The 24,142-nt window shown below is 39.8% G+C and overlaps 2 long non-coding RNA genes across 2 annotated transcripts; one reads left to right on the top strand and one right to left on the bottom strand.

The window, feature by feature from the left end:
* Window positions 1–643: 643 nt before the first annotated feature.
* LOC142072943 (uncharacterized) lies at window positions 644–17,562 on the bottom strand. Its single transcript, XR_012669561.1, has 2 exons — window positions 17,340–17,562; window positions 644–810 (listed from the first exon to the last, which is right to left on the bottom strand). It is a non-coding gene; the product is annotated as an uncharacterized LOC142072943 (long non-coding RNA).
* LOC142072944 (uncharacterized) lies at window positions 17,516–23,493 on the top strand. The gene is made up of 3 exons (XR_012669562.1): window positions 17,516–17,600; window positions 20,068–20,191; window positions 23,359–23,493. It is a non-coding gene; the product is annotated as an uncharacterized LOC142072944 (long non-coding RNA).
* Window positions 23,494–24,142: the final 649 nt, after the last annotated feature.

Genomic DNA, 24,142 nt, shown 5'->3' with positions numbered 1-24,142 from the left:
AGTTTATTTAGAAATTGGTTTTTTACGTTAAATGCCTGTCTTGCTATTAAAATATTTTTACTGAAAATTCCCATGAAAAATCTCTCAGGTTGACCAGTGACCTAGTAGTAGCATTCTTCCTACCACGCAGAAAACTGCTTGCTGATCTTTGCTCCACCAGTGATCTAACAGGGATTGAAAATGTTGTGGAGGCAGTGTAATTTGATCCTAGGAAGCAGCTACTGATCCAACGTCTTAAGTTGAGTCATTGACCAATACAGGCACAGAAGGATGGTGTCTTAAAAGTACACTTTTAAGTAAAGTACGAGTAAAGATGTATATAAAATAGGTGCATACTATTGTTTCAGAGTTGTCTCAAAATAAGCTACTTTTGTTATAACAGAGGAAGTTGCCCTCTTCTGGAGAAAGAACAGCAAAAGAAAAAATATGCTTGGTTAGACTCAGGTGGCCACTCAAGTGCCCACTGGAAAATACTATATATACACAGACTATTACTAAAAGTATGTTTTACATGCAAGTGGATTATCCTTAATTTATGAGTGGATTGTCAAACTGTAATGCACCAGGCAGATCAGAATCCACAAACTTTCCTACTTCAATTTTAAAAAAACAAGACTGTTAACAGCAGTGTAAGGAAACTTACCTCAGAGTACTTAAACACCCAAGTTTAAAAAATATTTTCTACGCCAGCTGCCCTCACTGACCAAGCATTCTTTTGTCATTTACGGTTGTTTGAGATTATGGCAGAAGATCAGCCGGTAGTTCCTCATTGAAGAAGAGCAGAATTCGATCAGTACTTCAGCAGTTAATCTAAAAATATGAAAAATATTGTAAGGTCCTTCATATTTTATTTTTTTAAAAATACTTGCAAGTCTAAATATTAGTTTTGAAAGATTCTCGGGGTCAATAAAAAACAAATGTGACTTAAGAACCAACTTAATGCTTAATGCTTCCACATGCAGCAACACTCAGATATGCATAATCCATTTTGTTTACACAGTAGTTAATCAAAGCTTAATCATGAAGTTTTAATTAGTTTTAATAATCATGAAATTGAAGTTTAAAAATCCCATTATCTAAAACATTCATTTTTTCTTATGCACTAATCACCGAGGTGTAAACATTTGAGAATCATGTGTTATAAAGCACACATCAGAATTGACCCCCATTTTAAAAACCAATAACTGAGATTTTGAGTTAGGTATTCCAGGATAGCTCTCCATGTGGACACACTGTTCAGGATTAAAACTGATTTATTCCAAATAATTACTCCATTCACAAAGCGGAATAATTATTCCAGAATAAGGGTCACTTTTCTTCCTGAACAGTGTCCACACAGGGAGCTTTTCCAAAATAGCTACATTATTAAATTGCTAGATCGCTTATTCTGCAATAGCTATGCCGATCAATTTCCCTGTGTAGAGGAGGTCTTCACCTTCAGTTAAACCCACTGAAGTCAGAAGCACTTTGACTGTAAATTTGAGGGAAGGGATTTTTTTTTATTATATGCTAGTACAGTGCACAGCACAAGTAACCAGAGACAATATGGATGCAGTGAGCATTAGACAGTGCTACATATGTGCCAGACACCTCCTAGCTGAAGGACTAAACCTACCAGCTGAAGTAAATATGAAAAACAGGATTAGTGAGCACAGACCACGTAGGTACAAGGACAATGCATTGGAGACATCCAGCCCAGTCTGCCCACGGCTTGGAAAAGTGAGGCTTTATACCCATGCTTAGAAAGTCCATCTTTCATATCTGCTTCTGGCTTTTAAATACATGCATTTAAATCTCCACTTCCCTCCACCTTCTAAAAGGGGAAGGCATTCAACCCTTCTTCCCATCCCCCACCTCTGTTTCTTAGCTGCTGGGGAAAGATCAGGGTACTCCACTATCCTCCTCCTATAGCATTCATTTTATGGATCTTTTTTCTTTTAAAGTCTGTCTCTGCTGCTGTTCAGCTTTCCCAAGCAGCAGCTTGACTGTGTCATGATTCTTGACAGTGAATCACTAGGTCTTGATAATTTTACTCTATTGGTATTTAGCAAAGCAATGAGCAGCAGCAGAGATGCTGGAGCTGTCTAACCTCAGAAACATAAGTTTCAATTTGCAATAAAATAGATTCTCTCAAGTAGATAGGCTAGGGAAATATTTTTAAATGGAAGCTTAGCTCTGCAGAAACTGATGGCTTCAGCACCTTCATTCACCAGGGAAAGTTTCCCACACATCACTAACTAGCAGTTTTTCCAAGCTCTGCACACATCTCCTTATAGCACTATATGAAAGTGAATGTATGTTTCTGAAAGCCAGCTCAAAAAGTTCCTTTCCACTTTAACCCAAATAATATGAAAAGGTTTGAAAAGCAGTCCACTCAACAATGATCCTTTACCAAGTAAGTATTTTATGGACATTTTTAAATGCCAGGTTACACAGGTTAAGAACTTTTTTTCTCCTTAAGAAGTGTTATCCATATAGAGGTATTATCACTATATAAGTAAGTTCATATTAAAGGACTTCTTTAAAGGCACATTTTTCTCCCAAAGTCATAATGGAATAAACAACAATACATTAGGTGATCATTTGAACCCAATTTTCCACCTTTTAAAGTTATAGGAGTTGCCATGCATTTGCTAAATGAAAGATGTTTACCTTCAGCACAATGTGGTTATTCCTGTTCATGGTAAACTGTTCACAGCTTAGTTTATATGTAATGTGCACAAAAGGAATATTTTTGTAAAATTTGGCAAAGTTACTGTAATTTTCCCCAAACAGAAAAAAGCCACTAGCTAAAAACACAAAGAAAACCCAGTGAAAAATGTCACTAAATGTGAAATGAAACAAAAACCACTATGCAATGCACATTATAAGCATTCCTCAAATATAAAGTACACATTGTCTACAATGAAAAGCTTGCAATTCTATAAGAACACAATAATTAAATCCCCAGCCTACTAAATACAGGCTTACAGGTTCGTTGTTTCTATCTTCAAACCCAGACACAGTTTCACCAATTTATTCACTTTTCCAGCCCCAATCCATTATGAAATTTCAACTAGAACAATCCAAATATGTTAAACTATGCTTGATTAATACTGAATTGACTGTCCTCCCCCCATGATTTTTCTTCTAGAACTTTTGCTTTTGTAAAGCTAGATTTGCGGTAGAAGTCTGGATCTTTAATTCTGAATACTAGCAAAGAAAAAAGGAAACTTCAGATTATGTTCCCACAGCCATGTTTCAGTCTTTTCTTTACTGTTCTGGGATCAACCTCTGAAACGGTTAGGGGATCAGTCATATTACTACATAATGGAAAGGCTCCATAATTTTATGAATCATTTTCAATTCTGTCCTTATGCAGTTCTTAGTCATTAATTAGCTCAAACCAGATTTCCACCAAGACAGTTACAGTAGTGTCATCTACTTGTAATATCAAATCCTTACAAAAACTCTTGATTACTTTTGTAAATTTGGCTGTTTGTAAAATCCCTTTGTGTAAAATGTATGTTTTGATCAGTCTTCCTTCATGTAAATTTCAACAGACATGGTAGATGGATGCAAACATACAGATATAAAGACACTATCACCTGAGTTCATTGGGAATATGGACTATCATTCCTTTTTCAGCCAACCAACCAAGAGGGCGAGGATAGTTATGGAAGCAGTTTTGAAATTTCAGCATACTTTAAAGCTGAGTTAGGTGGCATTTCTTTCTCAAAAAAATAAGAAATGAAATGAAGAATCAGGAGGTTCAGATGACTGCATCTGAGAATCTGTCAACTTTTGCATTCCATTTTTGCTGTCTGAGCAAACGACAGTCCTCCTGGTCATAGTTCCCTCTGAATTCTTAAACAACCTCAGCAGCTTAGACAAAATTTTCTGCAGTATTCCTTTTCAGGTGTAAAATCAGTAATGTTAAAGAGAGAATGCATTTTCTCCTGTATGGATGAATACCTTTAGGAATGATCTAGCCAGTTCTCCTGTTCAGCCAGCCATCTTTGAACTATCAATGCTGATTCTTATAGGTTCTTCCTTTTCCTCTATTTTATCACTTGCAGCATCTAATGGTAATCATGCAAGTTTAAGCCTGCCTGGAAAAATATATCCAGGACAAAGCTTCAATCGTCTCTTTATATTGCCAATTTTGTGCAACACTGAAAGTGATGTTAGTATAAACCAAGGCTACATTTTTCTCGTGTTCAAACCTTTACTTTTATGTTCTAATCACAATTTTATTTGTCATTTTTTAGGTGGCCAAGACAAAGAGAGGTTGCTCCTGAATGTAGCTGATAAAGAGTTGCTGAAGGCCTAGGAGAGGAACATCCATTACCAGGGTTATGTTCCAATGACGATTACAAAACTGGCCAAGACAACTTATCTCACTTTCCTACCAAGCATGTTGCATTGGATAAATCCATAAAAATTCAGACTGCAACACTAACGTTGGTTAATTAAAAAGAAAAGGAGTACTTGTGGCACCTTAGAGACTAACCAATTTATTTGAGCATGAGCTTTCGTGAGCTACAGCTCACTTCATCGGATGCATACCGTGGAAACTGCAGCAGACTTTATATATACACAGAGAATATGAAACAATACCTCCTCCCACCCCACTGTCCTGCTGGTAATAGCTTATCTAAAGTGATCATCAGGTGGGCCATTTCCAGCACAAATCCAGGTTTTCTCACCCTCCACCCCCCACACAAATTCACTCTCCTGCTGGTACTAGCCAGTTAATTAAATGCTAGTTACCTGTTTGCAATATTGATCAATAGCCTCCAAATTTACTTAAGTTACAATCATGAACCATCATCTGGCGCTTTTGACAAAGAAGTGTAAAAATTATTATTATGAGATATCTAGCTTTATAGAGAACCATACTATCATTTTCTCTGCCCACATTCCAGGAGATTCTAGCAAATCAAGTCCATCAACTTACAACCCCAGCCACTGCCTTCTCTTTTTCAATCACCAATGACTGCACTCATTCCTCTTCGTTTGCAGGCTTCAAGATTATTATCAATAAGATTAAGTAATTAGAAATTATCTTGATGTTCTCCTCATCTTCCTTTCAAAGTTTTTTTTAGAATAGAGTGTTTCAGTGTTAAATTTTCAAGTATGTTAAATTCATGAATCATGTATGTCTACTTTCATAGCACCTGGGAGCCTCACACCAGAACCTCAATATACTAGGTGATGTACAAACACAGAAAACAGACAATCCTGCCCCAAAGAGCTTAAAATGTAAGACGAGAGAAACAGATGGACAGTCAGTGGAGTACAATGAGACAATACGCCCATATCTCACAAACCTCATCTGGCCCAACTGATAAATTTGCTAGTCTCTAAGGTGCCACAAGTCCTCCTTTTCTTTTTCCAGATACAGACTAACACGGCTGCTATTCTGAAACCTGATATATTTATGTAGTCCACATGATATTCAGGCTCTTCAGAAACTAAGCTTTCATAAAAAAAATAAATGTAGCCTTCATGATTGTGAAGAAAAAACTTTCCAAAGTGAACAGAGACTAAACCAAGGTTCTCAAAACGGACTACATGGACCACCACTGATGTGAGCTTGTTGCAAGTGCTATGCTAAAAGCTCTTAACAAAAGAAAACAAAAAAAACACCCTTTCCATTTCAAACGAACAGATGTCACATGCACTGCAACATGCCAGAAAATGCCTATGAAGCAAAATGCACTCTCTGCTGGCCACTTTAGGCCATAATGAACAACACTTGCAGCGTGTTGTGCACTGTGGCAGCGCAGATGGGTGCTGTACTCTCAAGAGGCACACAGATGACAGGCTTTCTGCTAGGCCTAGCCTTCACTTTCCGTCAAGCTGCATAGTTCAAGATATTGAGGTGAACTCCCAAAGTTCCATACCACACCATCGGAAACAACCAATGGATGCAAGCCCAGTTCAGAGTGGCTGAAAAACGTCTGGTTGCAGGCAGCCCCGAGATCTAAGGGCTCCCACACACAGGAAGCTGCTGCAGAGCAGGAGCTCCCTCTGCACTCCCGCCCTACAGAGGCTGCAGCCTGCCTCTACAGGGCTAGGAGACAGGGGGTATGCATGTGGAATTCCCTCTTATCTCCACAGTGAAGTTGGGGCGAGGGGTCGGGGAGTCACAGTGAATAAAAACTTCGCTACAGAACTAAGGAGACACACCTGGTTCTTCAAGCAGGAGAGGAGCTGGCTGGCTGCAATTTGAGTCTCTTCCCAGGAGGAGGAGCCCCTGTGTAGTTTGCGAGCAGTTCAGACATCCAGGACAGGAGCTGATGGGCAGCGAGAGGCCTCCTGAAGTGGAAGCTGCCTGATGCCTAAGTAAAGTCCCCCACTTTCAGCAGAGTCCCCACTCCCCCAAAGGCCCACTGGCCCTTTTACACACACACCCCACCCGACCATTAATGGCACTTCCCCAGCCACCCCCCTATTCAAAATGTTTTGTATTTTTCTTTATTTCAATTTTCTAAAACAGGAAGCAAAGTGAACTTTGGTTCATGTTCAACAATAATCTAGATAAGGAGGAGGAACTTCAAATTTAAAAATTAGCCAAGTTAAAAAGTCAAGCTACAAATGCAGTTCCGCTACATACCAAGATATATCAAGATGTTATCTATGACATGTTTCTTGTAATTTGAATACTACAAAAGACAAATAATGATGTCTGCTTCGTTGTGTCTCTCTTTGCTGCATTGTCTAAAAACCTGAGATGTTTAAAAAAGGACTTTATAATCAAACATTTTATAGTAAAATAAATGCCTAAATAAGCCTGAAGTCTGGAAATACATAGAATAAGCCTATGAAGACCCAAAGTAAATGTGCACTAAAAGGAGAAGTTTGCTTGTCATACCTTCAAACATTTTTTTAAGAAGATGGTACATGAAGCAATAGGCCTGTTAGTTTGACATCTGTAGTATGCAAGGTCTTGGAAAAAATTTTGAAGGAGAAGGTAGTTAAGGACATTGAAGTCAATGGTAAATGGGACAAATTACAACATGGTTTTACAAAAGGTAGATCGTGCCAAACCAACCTGATCTCCTTCTTTGAGAGAGTAACAGATTTTTTAGATAAAGGAAACGCAGTGGATCTAATTTACTTAGATTTTAGTAAGGCGTTTGATACTGTGCCACATGGGGAATTATTAGTTAAATTGGATAAGATGGGCATCAATAGGAAAATTGAAAGGTGGATAGGGAATTGGTTAAAGGGGAGACTACAACGGGTCCTACTGAAAGGTGAACTGTCAAGTTGGAGGGAGGTTACCAGTGGAGTTCCTCAAGGATCGGTTTTGGGACCAATCTTATTTAATCTTTTTATTACTGACCTGGGCACAAAAAGTGGGAATGTGCTAATAAAGTTTGCAGATGATACAAAGCTGGGAGGTATTGCTAATTTAGAGAAGGACAGGGATACCCTACAGGAGGATCTGGATGACCTTGTAAACTGGAGTAATAGGAATAGGATGAAATTTAATAGTGAGAAGTGTAAGGTCATGCATTTAGGGATTAATAACAAGAATTTTAGTTATAAGCTAGGGACGCATCAACTAGAAGTAACGGAGGAGGAAAAGGACCTTGGAGTATTGGTTGATCATAGGATGACTATGAGCTGCCAATGTGATATGGCTGTGAAAAAAGCTAATGTCATCTTGGGATGCATCAGGAGAGGTATTTCCAGTAGGGATAAGGAGGTTTTAGTACCATTATATAAGGCACTGGTGAGACCTCACCTGGAATACTGTGTGCAGTTCTGGTCTCCCATGTTTAAGAAGGATGAATTCAAACTGGAACAGGTACAGAGAAGGGCTACTAGGATGATCCGAGGAATGGAAAACTTGTCTTATGAAAGGAGACTCAGGGAGCTTGGCTTGTTTAGCCTAACTAAAAGAAGGTTGAGGGGAGATATGATTGCTCTCTATAAATATATCAGAGGGATAAATACCAGAGAGGGAGAGGAATTATTTAAACTCAGTACCAATGTGGACACAAGAACAAATGGATATAAACTGGCCACTAGGAAATTTAGATTAGAAATTAGACGAAGGTTTCTAACCATCAGAGGAGTGAAGTTTTGGAATAGCCTTCCGAGGGAAGTAGTGGGGACAAAAGATCTATCTTGCTTTAAGATTAAACTCGATAAGTTTATGGAGGAGATGGTATGATGGGATAACATGGTTTTGGTAATTAAATATTCATGGTAAATAGGCCCAATGGCCTGTGATGGGTTTTTAGATGGGGTAAGATCCAAGTTACCCGGGAAGGAATTTTCTGTAGTATCTGGCTGATGAATCTTGCCCATATGCTCAGGGTTTAGCTGATCGCCATATTTGGGGTCGGGAAGGAATTTTCCTCCAGGGCAGATTGGAAGGCCCTGGAGGTTTTTCGCCTTCCTCTGTAGCATGGGGCACGGGTCACTTGCTGGAGGATTCTCTGCTCCTTGAGGTCTTCAAACTACAATTTGGGGACTTCAATAGCACAGATATAGATGTGAGGTCTTTTTTAGGAGTGGTGGGTGAAATTCTGTGGCCTGCATTGTGCAGGAGGTCAGACTAGATGATCATAATGGTCCCTTCTGGCCTAAATATCTATGAATCTATGAATCTATGAATAACTTTTGGGAACCACCAGAATAAGATGATGCAATATTGTCTGCTTGACTATGTGGACAACCTGAAACAACAACCCATAAGTGTTAACTCCCTTGCTCCTCCATTGATCATACCAGGGTGTTGACCCCAAAGCCTACATATCACGCTTTAAATGCCTGTATTATTTAATTCCCAAGCATTTTCACAGTCCAGGTGGGGAAGGGAGAAATTAGGAGTTGAATCGAGGGGGGGGAAGATAAAGATGAAGGGGAAAAAATCGCTGTGATCTTAAAGATGAAACACATTTCCCGCTAAGGGATGCCAAACATGACAAGATACTGAACAAATCAGTAAACTAAACCAAACAAATTCCACCCTTGATTTTTGTGCAAACATCCCACTGTCACTAGCAAGAGTGCCATTGCGGATTAGGAACCGATAGTACCCTGAAATTTTCACCTCATCCCACATATCAGAATTAAAATGGAATTACGTCCTCTTCAAAAAGGGTAAATGCAAATACTTCAGCATAACACACTAAAAACATGTTAGGGTGCGTTTTAGTGGGAAAAAAAAGTGGGGTTTTCTCCAAATCTGGAATACTTTCTATATTGTGAGGATACGTTTTATATAAATCACCCAAAAATGCTAAAGTTTCAGTTAATCATATAAAATAGAAAGACTCATCCTGACATGACCAAGTATTATAGAATATTACAATATTAGAGAGATGAAAAACACTAAGTCACATTAAATATATCAGCTACAATATCATATCAGCTACAGATTAGGGTGAAATAGCATGTATCATTCTGTACTTTGATTTTTATGACTTTTATCTATTTGTATATTATATTCCTTTTATGGTGAGTGAATACTTCACAACGTCTGCTAGGGAAACAGCATTACAGTCCTTGCTTTTTGTAATCTTAATGGCATTTGCTTATCTTGGCAACAGAATTACAAGTATTCCACACCCACTAATGAAATAATACTTTTTAAATGAACTTTAGCGTGCATGAAAAGGTCAGAACATTTTAGAGTTGATTTTGTGTTTGAGAACTGAATAATAAGTTATGTTACTTACTGATCTTTTTAAAGCATTTTGAGATCTAAAGATGAAAAGCGCTATATAAGAGTGCATAGTATATTATAATTACAGTTGTAGATGTAACAGTTTGGTCTACGTAAAACCTGATTTATTAAATTTGTGATGATCTGAGACAATCAGTGGTACAAAATCTAATGTGTGGGTTCGTAAGACGATTTTTACAGCTTAGTCAGAAATGACTGCCTTATCAAATAGATACTAACATTTCATTTCTCGCTCTGTCCCTAACCTGATGATTATTAAACTCACATGTTCCTTATCTAACTAGTTAACAGGAATACACTGGCTGTAAGGAAACAAGCCTCAGCAATTTTGCACAGCATCAAAAGAACTAGAAATATCCACACTGATTATTCTTTCATTATAAACTTAGTATCAATATATACACAAGACTAGATCTCTACTGAATGACCCCAAACACCAGATTACCCTGCCATGAGTTTTTCCTGCATAACCAGACAGCCTCAGAAAGTACTTAAGCCTTCTAGTATTATAACAAAACAAATATAAGCACAGAATATTTTGTGTTAGAATGATGGACTTGTCAGAAATAAAAATAGCATTCCCATAGTGACTCTCAAAACTTGCAATTAGAAGACAATTTGGCACTTATGTCAGTATAGGGAAGAAATTGTCTCGCAACCACAAACAACCGATCATAGTTTTTTAAACCACATAGTAATAAAAGTATTATGTAAAACCTGTTTGGAAATAATTTTTAACAAAAACAGACTAATGATGGCGAGTGTTTCTATATGTATTTTCTCCTCTTTACAATTTAGTCTACAGTCATTTGATTTTAAGAGGATAAATCCGTATTACATTTTCTTCACAAATCAAACAAAAACAGGTCTTAATCAACACTGCCACAATCTCTAGTGGCTATCAACAAAGGTACGTTACTGCTTACAATAATTACACTAAAAATTTAGAAAAATGTACAACTCTTATCTCAAATACTTATTGTACGGTTGTATATTCTATTTGTAAACTTAGTAAAAAACAAAACCAATACCAACAAATTTGATTTAAATGTAAGCACTAGGTTGCAATTTTACAATCATTTTAGAAAGAACACACTGATGAAACACTGCAATCTGTTCGTCTGTTAAAGACTAGTCCAAGCACCACTAAAAAAAAAAAAATCAATCATTCTGTGAAAATATGCTCACTAATATATTAAAGACATAATTTTATTCACTTACTAGCTCAAATCCAGAGGAATTTTAACAGCATATCTCAGCAACTTAAAAACAAGATTATGTAATTTTATTTTATCAATAAAAATGAATTAAACCACCACATATACCAGAAAACAAAAGTGGAGGTTTCTTGCTTGCTGCTTTACACACACCACTAAACACTGCCAGATTCTCTCCCTCAGCTGCTGCCAGTGCTCATGTGCAGAAATATAAAGAAACTTCCTGCTAGCAAAGATCACATCTCATTCCTAACAGCCACTAGTTAATAAATAAAAAGCCTTTTGTATCTTGTGTAGGAGCTAATTATGTTGGTCTTACTTGCCCTACAACAATGAAAAACAGCACTCCTTAAAACAAGCACCTGTACTTACCACCCCCCATCAGATAATACAGAGCTAATAAATGTAATGGCATTATAAAAATAAGCAAAATTGAGTAATATATTAACAGGAAGAAAAATATCAGTACAGCTATGCAATTCAAGAGATTCACATTCTGTAAACAAGACTATTTAACAATTATTGTTACTGCTACAGACTGATTCCTGTTCAGAAGTCCAGCTATTTCACATGGCTTTCCCCCCGCCCAAAAAAGGAAAATAATGTAAGTACATAAAGCACCTATAATTATAAATATTATCCCATTATAGAGATTTGTCTCTATTTCTCCCCCTCTCAGACAGCTGAACAAAAACACATGTGAACTCAATGCTTCACAAAATGTGGTGCTTGGTCCACTTATGATAGGCAGCCTGCCTCTATTATGGTGATGACCATATGAAACAAAAAGGTGGTCCTTCAGTCCCAGAAAGTTTTGAACACGCATGCATGCACTGCTCATACAGAATTCTATTCCACAGCTATGTCTATTTGAGCTGCTGCAAAGTAACGAACAACTGCCAATGAGCCATGTGGTTCAGTGTTTCTTAATGCAACTTCAACCACAAACAAATTTACAAACACCACTAAAACTGAAAGGGTAACAAATACACAGGATGACACAATCAAACTAAAAGTGACCTGGAAAGATTAGACCAGTGATGGTCTCAGGCAATGACAGACTGGATACTCATGAAATGTAAAGTCCTACACCCAAGCAAGAAAAAAAAGCAGACACAGTATAGGTGGTGGGGCAGAAGGAGAAACAAACCAGCTGCCACTCCAATCACAATACGTTTAGCTTTATTTTGTCTCCTTAATATTATCCAAGTATTATATTATGTAAACAAACACATATGCAGCAAAGTTTTAATTAAAACACTGCAGGAAAAGGTGGAATGGAAAGGGAATCTGTATGAGCAGAGAAGCTTGCAGGATAGAATGATCACTGTTAAAATCTTTACAATTGCTGTTTGCAAGTAATTAACCTGACCAACACAGTCTTATATTTAATAGAATTAAATGGGGCTCTGACTAGGCCACCTGCCCATGTATAGTTTTCAGAAGCAGGGCCATAAACTTTACTGTAGTGACAAGAATTTAAATGTGATGCAATAATTATAGTTTAAATTCAATTTTTCTCCCTTCCAAAACATATATTGTACTTAAGACAAATATCCAGAATACCCAAATAAGATATTAGAATACTTTATGCATACACAGGTGAGGGATCATAAATTAAGAAGAGAATAGCTATTAACTGCCATATCACAATAACACTCCTTATTTGGCTACAGCCAGAAGGCAGACCTAGATACAACTACAACATATTGTACATTTCTAACAGTACACTGCTCCACCCACATACTGAAAATAAAAGATGTACTCATTGTACCCAGTTTCTAATGCATTTATCTCTTTATGAAACTGACATACAGTATTGTAGAAACTATATTCTAACTACAGTCCAAAGAAAATATATAATAGAAGTTGCACTGAAAAATAAATCTGTGATTTGATCTGTATGTATTCTCAGAGCATTGTGAAAGTCTGGTCAACTCAGATTCAATTACCAACAACAGACCAAGAATATATTCCAGAAATCAAAACTAATCCCTAATTCTACCAAGGAATACACTATACCATTCTTTTTAAAGAAAATGTGTTGAAATGTGCAGAAAGACATGTTCAGTGAGAAACAGACACAAAGAGGGGTTGCAAAAGGTTAGCTAGCTTCTCACAAAGTGAAATAATACTTAGATTCTAGGTTGGAATCCAACTTCAGCATGAAAAATTAAAAAACAGATTATTCAGCAGATCACTATTGGAACGGCATACAAAAAAAACCAACCCCCACCATATCCCCTCACATTCCTCAAAAAAAAAAAAAAAAAAAGGCATGTGAGTAGAGGGGAATATCAACTGTTCAGAAGGCTTGCATAAGCATTAAATAAAAAAAGTTTCTAAAGAACAGCATCCATCCCTAGAGTAGCCAGCAAAAACATAACTGGCTCTAGAACGGTACACCCATTCTTTCAAAGTTAACATCACTTTCCTTCCTCACAATCTAAACATTTAGCAGCCTTGCAAAAAATAATTTCTCTCACCCTCCAATAGTGAGTTACTAATTATTTCTTTTAGCCAGGTGTTTGGCCAGCAGCAAGGTTATTTGGTGTTATGTGTAGAATTTAAGCAGTTTGTCATTCCATACAGATCTCTCTTCTTCACATCCACAACTTCTTTTTCAGAAAAAGGATTACCAGACTCACGCTCCTTTCACACCTCCAATTTTGAAAAATTCTATCCACCCACAGTGTGGGAGTTTGCGCTGCCCTTTCAATGAGCCTCAGGAGGCGGCTTGTGACCCAAAGGTAGCACATCTTCAAAAGGTTATGTATTCAAAGAGGATGAACACCCAAAGGAACTCAAAAGAAAAGGAGTACTTGTGGCACCTTAGAGACTAACAAATTTATTTGAGCATAAGCTTTCGTGAGCTACAGCTCACTTCACGAAAGCTTATGCTCAAATAAATTGGTTAGTCTCTAAGGTGTCGCAAGTACTCCTTTTCTTTTTGTGAATACAGACTAACACAGCTGCTACTCTGAAACCTGTCAAAGGAACTAAGGATCATCAAGCCTTCCCACCTTCTGTTCCAAGTGCAAGGCATACTTCTTCCACTTTGTTTTCTATAACAAACACAAACTCCACTCATTCACTTGTCCAGGATATGTAAAACTTTATTTCATGAGACTATAGTATATGTTACTTCTATTCTTGCAATCGTGTCAAGAGTGGAGGAACAGATTTTCTATCTGTTCTAATGAATTTTCATTATTTTTTCCTAGATTGCCTTAAAAGGGGGTGTGAAGCTGAGATTTTCAGGGAAGTCATTTACTTAAAACAGATATTATGAAAGAATACAAATCACCTTTTGCCTGACTAGTACAGCTTGCACTCATGTCAAAGACATGAAGAATCCCCATTTAAATGTCAAATATCTGTTTTTGGCAGGATGGATAGCTTCTTATCTTTTCAGTACTTCCACTGTGAAATGTAGGGTTTTTTTACATTTCTGTTTCTATCATTGTTGCACAGCCCAGAGTATTGAGGGGACAAAAATACTTATGTAAATGACATTTTTAAGTCAGGATGAATCCTAGATTTTTTTCATTTAACAATGACTATTACAGTGTAAAACTAGAGAGTGGTTTACACTGTATATTTTCTGCTGAAATGGTTGTCACAGAATTCACTAAAATCTGCTGCAGAATTCTCCAATAACTTAAGGTTCTTTAATAAGCCATATTTCAAATATCCGTTTTCTCCTATTTCTGATGTACAGTGAATAGTGTAAGATCCTGAAAAACAGAACATATCAGTTGCACCATTTGTGCTTATAAGCAGGCAAGCCAGCACAAGTTATCTCAGTGCTCCTGGGCATCACGCCACTGACCTTCCTCTCAGAACTATGCATTTCCAAAAGGTACACATCACAATTTTCAGCATTATTCTAAATAAAACTTGTTTAAGCAGATTAGGGATTCAACATCACCAAAACATCTTAACGGAAGTCTTCAGATGCCTTTAAAAAAATCCAAGACTTTGGCTAATGCCTTTTGTTTTGGAAAGACTTGCCAAGATTGGTAGGTACAAAATCCAGAGGGCTTCAGACCCTGCGTTTTAGTTTATTTTAAAATTATCTCCCCTGCCAGACACCAGAAAACTATTCAGGCCATGCTCCATTTATTGATATTCCTATAAAAGACTAAGCAAACTTTCCAGAGATGGGTAAGGAAGATACTTTCATACGCCAGAGCTTTGCTACTTCTCTTTTTCAAAATATTAATGAAGGGAGAAGTAAATCTTCCTGCTTGATATCAGAAAGGGACTTGGCCTAACAAGAAACAATGCATCCTTAAATTAGGGTGTCTGAGGATTTGTTAAATATACTTATTGAAATCCACCAAAATCTTAGTAAAGATACAAGCAGGTGGACCAGAATGTCTAATCTGTCATTCACAGTCAGCATGAGAATCTTGGTATTATCAAAAATATTGATGTGCAACCAAAAGTAAGAACAGTAATTACTGGGTATCTAAAGACAACCAGACTAGAAAATATTAAGTAGCTAAATAGACAAGAATTCCCCATATTCCAAATGACAAAAAGCTATTTGCTTTCTTTCTGAGTATTGGCACATATGCCTACCTTTCATGGAAAATTTGCTGTAGGGGTCTGCTATGCTTGCTGGAGGATTCTCTGCTCCTTGAAGTCTTTAAACTACGATTTGAGGACTTCAATAGCACAGATATCGGTGTGAGGTTTTTTTTGTAGGAGTGGTGGGTGAAATTCTCTGGCCTGCGTTGTGCCAGGAGGTCAGACTAGATGATCATAATGGTCCTTTCTGACCTAAATATCTATGAATCCTCACCTTCCTACCTTTCCTACAGAGGTGCTACTGCACCTTAATTGCTCTAAAAATCATCCTGTTTAAAGTTTACCAGTGTTTGGATGCCCTTCATTTTTTTGTCATATGTTCCATCCTTGAGTACTTCTCAGAAATATAAAGTAAAACTTAACAGCTAGCTTTAATAAGTTCAGTTTCACTTTCCATACACAGAAGGGGCTGAAACATAGCCAAGGAACAGTAGTACTAAACAAATCTCGATCATTTATTGTAGTATATTTAATTTCCAGCTACTTCACTCTCTTTCCCTTGTGCTTACCAGCAGCATCAAAATATTTTCAAAACAACGTGCTTTTCCCCCAGAGGCTGAGGAAACTGCAATAAAGATGACCTTGCACCAACAGCTTTATGTTGCAGCGCTGACTTCCCTATCATAGAGGAACATGCTAGCATTGAGGGGCCACGAATATCAACTCATTTCAAAAGGAACACAGCACTTTGGTGCCACGATGCGCCTACTTGGGGCACATCTACACCACAGATACTACAATGAATCAGCTACAGTGCTGCAGCTGTGATGCTATACCATAGTGTAGATGCTTCCTACATTGACAGAAGGGGTTTTTCCATCAGTGTAGTTAATCCATCTCTCCAAGAGGCAGTAGCTAGGTCTATAGAAGAATTCTTCCACTGACTTAGCCGCATCTGCACCACGAGTTAGATCAACCTAACTACAGCGGTCAGGGTGAGAAACTTCTTTACAGGCCTAAGCAACACAGATAGGTTAATCTAATTTTTAACCAGGCCTTAGTAATAAGTTTAACTCCCTAGGGAGCTCTCAGTACCAATAAAGGACCCACACTGACATGTTCCTTCGAAGCTGAATTTAGCATCAGACTAAAAGACAAATCTCCAAAACAATATTCTCAGTGCTGATGAAGCCTCAGAGCCCATAGAAGACTTAGACACTACAGCCACAGAGCCCAAATCTATCCAGTACCAACTTCATCAGTGTAAGTCCCTGATTTGCTTAGTTTTGAACTCAAATGCAACCTAAGTTCCTTCACAGGGGCATAAGGCTGATCTGTTGTGGGATGGAGGCATCAAGCTCAGAAGGCTGTCATGGTGAAGAAGGCAAGAAGCCTCTGCTGGCTTGAAGTATGAAGGCTGTACCCTGTGACTAGGGAAAGAGAAGTCCCAAAGCAAAACAAACAGCAGGTTCACACATCCAACTCCAGGAACACAACTTAAATCCTCTTTCTTCTCCCAGAGGCCAAGCCTCAAACAGTCCTAGGCACCACCCCGCACTTCTGTAACCTTGGCTGAGAAAAAAAGAGCAGTGAGAAAGACGGAAGTTACATGTCCCCAACGGGCTGCTTCCAGAACGCGCCTGAAGCTCAGCAGAACTTCCCACCACAAGGGCCAAAGGGTAAAGAAGCTGCATTTCAACCCCCCCCCCCCCCCCCCGCAGATGTGGTCGATGTTATAACAGGCCGTGGCCCTGAGCAGCTCCTCGGGCAGGTTCCAAACAGAACTCGATTCTACCCCTCCCCCCACTTCTCTCCCCCACCCCAGTCTGACTCCCCCACAGCCCCCCTCCCCTCAGACCCTGTCCGTGGCGCATGCGCGGTGCCAGTCCCCTCACCGTTGCCAGGTGATGACTTTCCCTCCCCGCCGTTTTCAGCAGCAGCACCAGCAGGTTCCTCCGCCTCTTTCTACCCCGGGGTCCGGTGAGGGCCCCGCCGCTTTCCTCGGCTTTTCCTCCTTCCACAGCAGCAGCCCGACCCCGACACAATCTGACCCGCGGGCCCCTCCGTAGCTGGAGCTCCTGAGCTAGTAGGGTCCCCAACGGATTAGCAGCGGCGGCGGCAGCAGCGACTGGCGGAAGTGACGCGCTGACTGACAGGTGCAGCAGCGCGCGCGCGCGCCCCCGCCCCCGCCCCCAGGGTCACGTGCAGCGGGAGGGGGGCTGAGAAGGGAAGCAAGAGGCGGGAGATGGAGAGGCGGGGTGGAAGGCAGGGGAGTGGGGACAGAGCAGAGAGTGGGCGGGGCGCCGTGGGGGAGCAGGGAGAGGGTGGGGGTGAGCTGAGGGAAAGGCGGGGAAACGGGGGGTAGAGAGGAAGGTGGATGAGCGGGGGAAAACAGGAGGGAGCCGGGGCTAAGAGGGAGAGGAGGGTAGAGAGGTGGGGGAAAGCGGGGTGGACGATGGGGGGAGCTGGGGCTAGGACGGAGGGGAAGAGGGAGCTGAGGGTAGAGAGGAGGGGGAGGTGGGGGAAAGCGGCGTGGACAATGGGGGGAGCTGAGGCTAGGTGGAGGGGAGGGGGGAGCTGAGGGTAGAGAGGTGGGGGTGGACGATGGAGGGAGCTGAGGCTAGGACTGAGGGGAAGGGAGACTCGGAGTGAGATGGGGAGAAAAGGAATAGATAATAGACACAGGGGGAGCAAGGAGAACAGTAGAAAATGTGCTGTGGTGCTTCAGCAGTGATTATCAAGCCCTTCTCTGTCTGCCTCTGACACCCCAGTAAAGTCCCCAGGCAGACAGCTCTGTTTCTTTCTAAATACTTCCCAGGCATAGAGTGACTTCCAGATATTTTTGAAATGTAAGGAATGCCCCAGGAAAGGAATTTACCTGATGTGCATGGCATGGAAAGTCAGAGAGAAACATGTTTGTGGCTCTCATCGTGTGTAATACAAGGCCAAACACGTTGCTAATAGGGATCTGAGCACCTGTTCAGATTGAGCAGACTCAACTGTAATCTTTTAAGAAATGATTTGAAAGAACCTCACTCTTTAGGTAAACTACCAAAACTCTGCAATGCCTTGAAATCAAAGTAGGATTCCTGAACACACATGTTAAGGCTGTGTCTATACAAGGAAAATTAACAAATCCATTCTCACTAAGTCAGTAGAACCAGGGGGATTGGGTTTTTTTGTTTTTATTTTTTGGTAAATTTTCCCAGTCTAGACAAAGCACAAGAAATCATGGCATTTCACAGTTAGGATTACTCAAATAACTAACATGGCCACACGTCACTACTTTCAGAATGAAGTGTAGAGGTAGTGTTATCCGTTGAGATTGAAACTTGGGATTATTTAAGCAATGACCCCATGAAGTAAGAATGCATCTTTCTAGAACACCTTCTTGTTAACCATACAGTGATTGTGACATCCAATAACCTCAGTAGGGCTCCATGCAGGTTCAAAGCTCCACCCACAGAATTGAGGCCCAAGCCTTCATTAAATGTATAAATTATTTATATTTACTATCATAGGATTTCTGCCCTTTTTGATCTGTAGTGTACAGAAAAACTGCATATTTTACTATTTTCTGAATCAATTATTGAGAACAGTTATTCTTGAAAAGTATGCATGTCACCAGATTACAAGAATGTTATTTGAACCAAAAGCTAGCATATCTAGGAATTAAAATTTCCTAAACCCAAATCTCAAAAGTCCTTTAAAGTAAGGGCTTGTAGAGATTAGTGTGCTGACAGAGGACCACACTGGAGACATGAAAAACAAAACTCACACCCCAGTCCTTTGAAATAAATAAGTTACTCTCAACATAGAAACTGTAAAAGTACAGCAGCTTTTCCAAGTGTAAATTGGCTGTAACCATGTGCTGTAGATTTATTAAAGTTAAGGAAGTTAAAATTTACTCAAAAATCCATTCAGAAAAGTCCTTGTTCAAAAAGGACAACATCTTACAAAGATCATATGAAAGGATAGCAAGTTAGCGGTACAGAGCAGAATTAAGATTGTTCGGGTGAGATTAACTGCATATTCCATTGAGGAGTCCGGTGGCACCTTAAAGACTAACAATTTTATTTGGGCATAAGCTTTTGTGGGTAAAACTCCCCTCTTCTTCAGATGCAAAGTTGTCCTCCTTGTTTTTGTGGATACAGACTAATACAGCTACCCCTCTGATACTTTGCATATTCCATACTTTCCACTGTTTGGGGATCTTTTAAGAGGAATATTAATTTTAAACATACTGTATGTATTTTCATAAACCTGGTCAATGTTTTGAATTCAGAATTTGACAGAAAAAGTCAAAATTTCTTATGAAATTTTCCCATTTTTAATGCTCTGTCTCTCTCCAAAAGTAGTATAATGATATTATTAGTTCTGTTTTTAACATGGTTATGGTCAGGGGAAAATGACCTCTTAGTGGGGGTGTATGTTTATTCACTGTCAATTGGCTTCCACAGCAGATTTTCCCACTTTAACAGTAAGATTTCTCACTGTATAGAACTGAGCTCACCCTGGTGTATGAAATTCAAGCTGTACTCTTTCTGATTTGTACAACCTCATAAGCAGCAATAAAGATATTGGAATCAGAACTTAGCTGGCTGTTTTGTTGATGATGCACAGGAGAGTATGGACTCCAACTGACTCTTCTGCAGCTAGATTGGCCAACTGACAGCAGTAAAACCAAAGGAAATCTGACACCGAACAGGTGGTGAGGGAGATAGTGGAGGCTCCTCCCGTCAGACAGGTAGGAACAGCACTGGCTTCACTGTTTTGGAACTGAAACAGTATATTCCTACTCTAAACTGGTTCTGAGTGCACCTTTTTGTGCCAGTTTCTCCTACCTCCTTTCAGATATCTTCAACATTCTCTGTAGGGGAAAAATATATGCAGTCCTAGGCTGCTGCTCTTAGTCTGGTGTTTTTCTGCCCACAGTCTCATTTGTTCACCAGGATGCTCTTTTTCTGTCCTAATTCCCTATTTTCAAAAGTTTTGAAGGGAAAGAGGGACTTCTGGTGCTTCATAATCTTGTTGAAAATCAGTGAGAACATACAGGGGAGAAGAATGAGATTGTTCAAAGAGGCAAAATGACAACTAAACTGTGTCTGCAGTCTCAACCATACAGGTATTGAAAATATCACACAGCAGTGCCAATAGTAAAGCAGTAGGTGTCACAGTCGCAGGGCTAGCTGCAGCTCAGTATCCTTCCTGGCCTCTCTGAGTGCACCTCCTCAGATGTTAGACCTGAAATTCTCCCACTAGGCCCTGGGCTACAGTACTCTCTGTGTCTACGGTTCTTACCCTGCAGGTCCAACTGAGTTGGAGTACCTGTGGTTCTTCCTTTTGGGCGTCTGTGACCAGTGGGCTACAGTGATCAGACAGTCCTCATTAAACAAAAAGGTATTGTTTATTTCACAGTAGGAACAAAGAATTAGAGAAAAAAAGGATTTTATGACCGACTGCCTACATGCATGTCTGTCTTACCTAAAAGGCTCCCCATCCCTGATGGTAACCTAGGAAGGCCTAATTTCTTAAAACACTCTCAGCATGTGCCCGTGTCTCAGTCTGGTTCCCCCAAGCTACCAACCCCCTCCAGAGAAGAGATTGTATCCTTTTAAACGCCAGAGTTCATTCATTCTTCTCCATTCCTGAGCTTTGGCCGGAGAGGCGATAAAATTTTTGGAACTAGTAGTTCAGGCATTGTCCCCTACCACCCCAGAAATGTAAACAGAAGGGTGGCTATCTTGAGTCATTCTTAACCTTCCTGCATGTTTCTTCTGACAGCCCCCTCTTATACTAAATCAATATTTTCATACAGTAACCATCCCAATAATAGGTCAAATTGCAGTATTAATAAATTACAGAGCTGCTCCACATCCATATTTATAAAGGGGAAAAATACAAAAATGAACAAAAAGGCTTGAATTACTAATGAATACACCCTTATTTCTTCTAAGTATTTGTAAACAGATGATCAACTACATAGTCATGTTTCAGAGTAACAGCCGTGTTAGTCTGTATTCGCAAAAAGAAAAGGATGAGCTATTACCAGCAGGAGAGTGAGTTTGTGTGTGTATGGGGGTGGGGGGGATGTGAGAAAACCTGGATTTGTGCAGGAAATAGCCCGACTTGATTATGTAAAGAGTTGTGTGCCACAAGTACTCCTTTTCTTTTTACATAGTCATGGGGTTCCATGTCAACTTCCCAGGTCAGGAGACAAAAGATCATGAAAAGTGTGTAGTTTATTCCATATTTAAACCTATGTCCTGTCTCATTATGTCTACACTAGCATTTTTCTTAAACTATTCCACTGCTGCTGCTACTACTACTGGTTCAGCTCTACCAGTGGTAGCAATGGAGAGAGAATTGGTATAGAGAAGGTGCCACCAGCATTATAACCATTATGTAGAATAGGTCTTTTCTGAGCAGAGTTAAATAGCATGGAGGATCTAAGAAGACTTGCCAGTATTTAGGGCTAAGATCAGTTTTCATGTTTGGAGACTTATGGCATCCTCTACAACTGCTCAGCCCAAGAAGCCTGCAGCGCTTCCAGAGCTAGGCATCCACAAAGTGTCTCAGTAGGTCAGATTCTAATCTTACCCTGGAGCAATTCCATTGATTTCAGGAGGAGTTACTCATGTTTTACACAGGGTAAACAGCAGAATTGGGGGCCATTTTGCCTCCACTGATTTCAGTGCTCCAACCTAATATGGCTTTCACCATAAACTCGCTCTGATGCACTCTCTGAAAACTTTAGCTTTCCAGACTCAGATAAGTATAGTCTCCCAGAAATATCCCCATCCAGTTCCTCACTAGGGATTTGGAATAACTGAAAGAGATTATTTGGGGATATGCCCAGTATAATACAAAACCTTGTGGAAACTAAGATAGGATACTTTGGCATTTTAATCAGTTCTACATTAACATCCAATCATGTACAGTTTATTCAGTAGCACTGCTCATTCTTTGTCTTCATACCAAGTCATTAGTGTACTGAAGGACCGCAGAAATCGGAGACATAGTAATAAACAAGATATGTTGTCTGTTATAATATCCATAGCATATCTGCCAGCTGTTCAGATTTGGGAAAGACAATCCCTATTAGTAAAATATTTGCCATTTTTGAACTTTGTCCATCTACAGATGTTTCTGTCGGAGGTACTTCATTAGAGTTAGGAGTGCCCGGTTTCTCTTTTTTGGGTGCCCAGCTTGGGATGACTTGGGCCTAATTTTCAGAAGTGCTGCAGCTCCTATAGTCTTCATTTAGAGGTGTGGGTGCACAGCATTTCCAAAAATCTTGCCTAAGGCATCACAGTTTGAGCACCCAAAATCAATGTCCACTTTTGGAAAGTTTGGCCTTTACTAACAAACTAAGCCCCACAACATCCCAGTGCATAGGTTAAGTACATATTATCCATGCTAGTCACAGTTCATTGCACTGCGGTATAGCAACAGCGGGAGTCCAGGTATAGACAGCCCTGGGTTCAGAAGATATTTGTAGACTGTTTACACTAGTAAAGAAGCTCAGAGCATGTCTAACTGTCCTGGAGCTAAAAGCAACAGCTAGAGCAGTAGGGCTGTCTACACTAGGGCCTGGTTTATTAGCACCAGTGGAGATGATAGACAAGGCTTAACAGTTTAGTCAAGGAAACAATAAGAGCATATACTTGCCTTCCAGTGTCAGTGTCAGGTGATCTAGACATAGCAGTACTGCATCGTGACCAGCCTCCTACCAGAGAGAGGGATTGTTGCCTCAGCTGCACACCCAGAATTCTTTGTCTCAGGCTGGGAACCTGTCTCTGTTCCCAAACATGGATATTTTTACTGGCAGCAAGACGAAACAAAAGGCACAACGTGATCTAAGAAAATCCTTTCAGTGAAGCTCTGTTCTGTTTTCTTTTTCAATCTTGCCAGGGACAGAGCAATCCTGGCAGGTGCTGATCACCCTCACTTGCATTGAAGCCAATGAGAACTGGAGTACCGAGCACTCCATAGGATCAGGTCCAGCGTTTCTGGTCTTGAAAATAAAAGGATATGTTTCTTCTATAATCTCAAAATTAATCTACTTTGAGCACCAAAAATAGCATAACATTTATGAAAATAAAATCACTTTCCTAGTTGAGTGGGTGTGTTATTTTGAGACAGCACTAACATAATAAAATCAGTTGTCAGTTTATTGGCTCAGTTACAGACTTTGATCTGCCACCACATCTATTCCTCTAAAGTGCTGCATTCATTAGGGTACCTTGTCCCCTTTTGTCTCCACACAGAAAGGCTAGCAATCCAATTTCCATAATCATATCAACCTCCTCTGCATCCATTATCCAAAGAGAAACTGTCCATCTCTGTTATACTGAAACTTGGTTCCTCCAGACCTCACGTCTGATGGGATGAAGAGGGCTGAACATAGCATCTTCCAGGACCTCTGAATGCAACAACCCAACTGGCCAAAGGAGTCAGTAGAGGGTGTCTCTGACAGTGACTGAGTTCATCCATTCCAAATCACTGCAGCCCAGGAAACAAGCCCAGGAGCAAAGAGACTGCCGGCCTCATCAATCCCCCCTTAAACTTTCCTATTCACTTGATCCCTCTTTAAACCTTTCCTTTTCCCTATTACTGCATCCTGATAGTCCTTCTAAGTAGCCTTGTGCAGGAGGTGATGGCTTAGTGCTGTGAGTATCATGAGAGCTATGAAGCA

Source organism: Caretta caretta, chromosome 8 (assembly GCF_965140235.1).
Source record: "Caretta caretta isolate rCarCar2 chromosome 8, rCarCar1.hap1, whole genome shotgun sequence".
NCBI classification, from domain to species: Eukaryota; Metazoa; Chordata; order Testudines; family Cheloniidae; genus Caretta; species Caretta caretta.
This window is presented reverse-complemented; position numbering and strand designations above follow the sequence as displayed.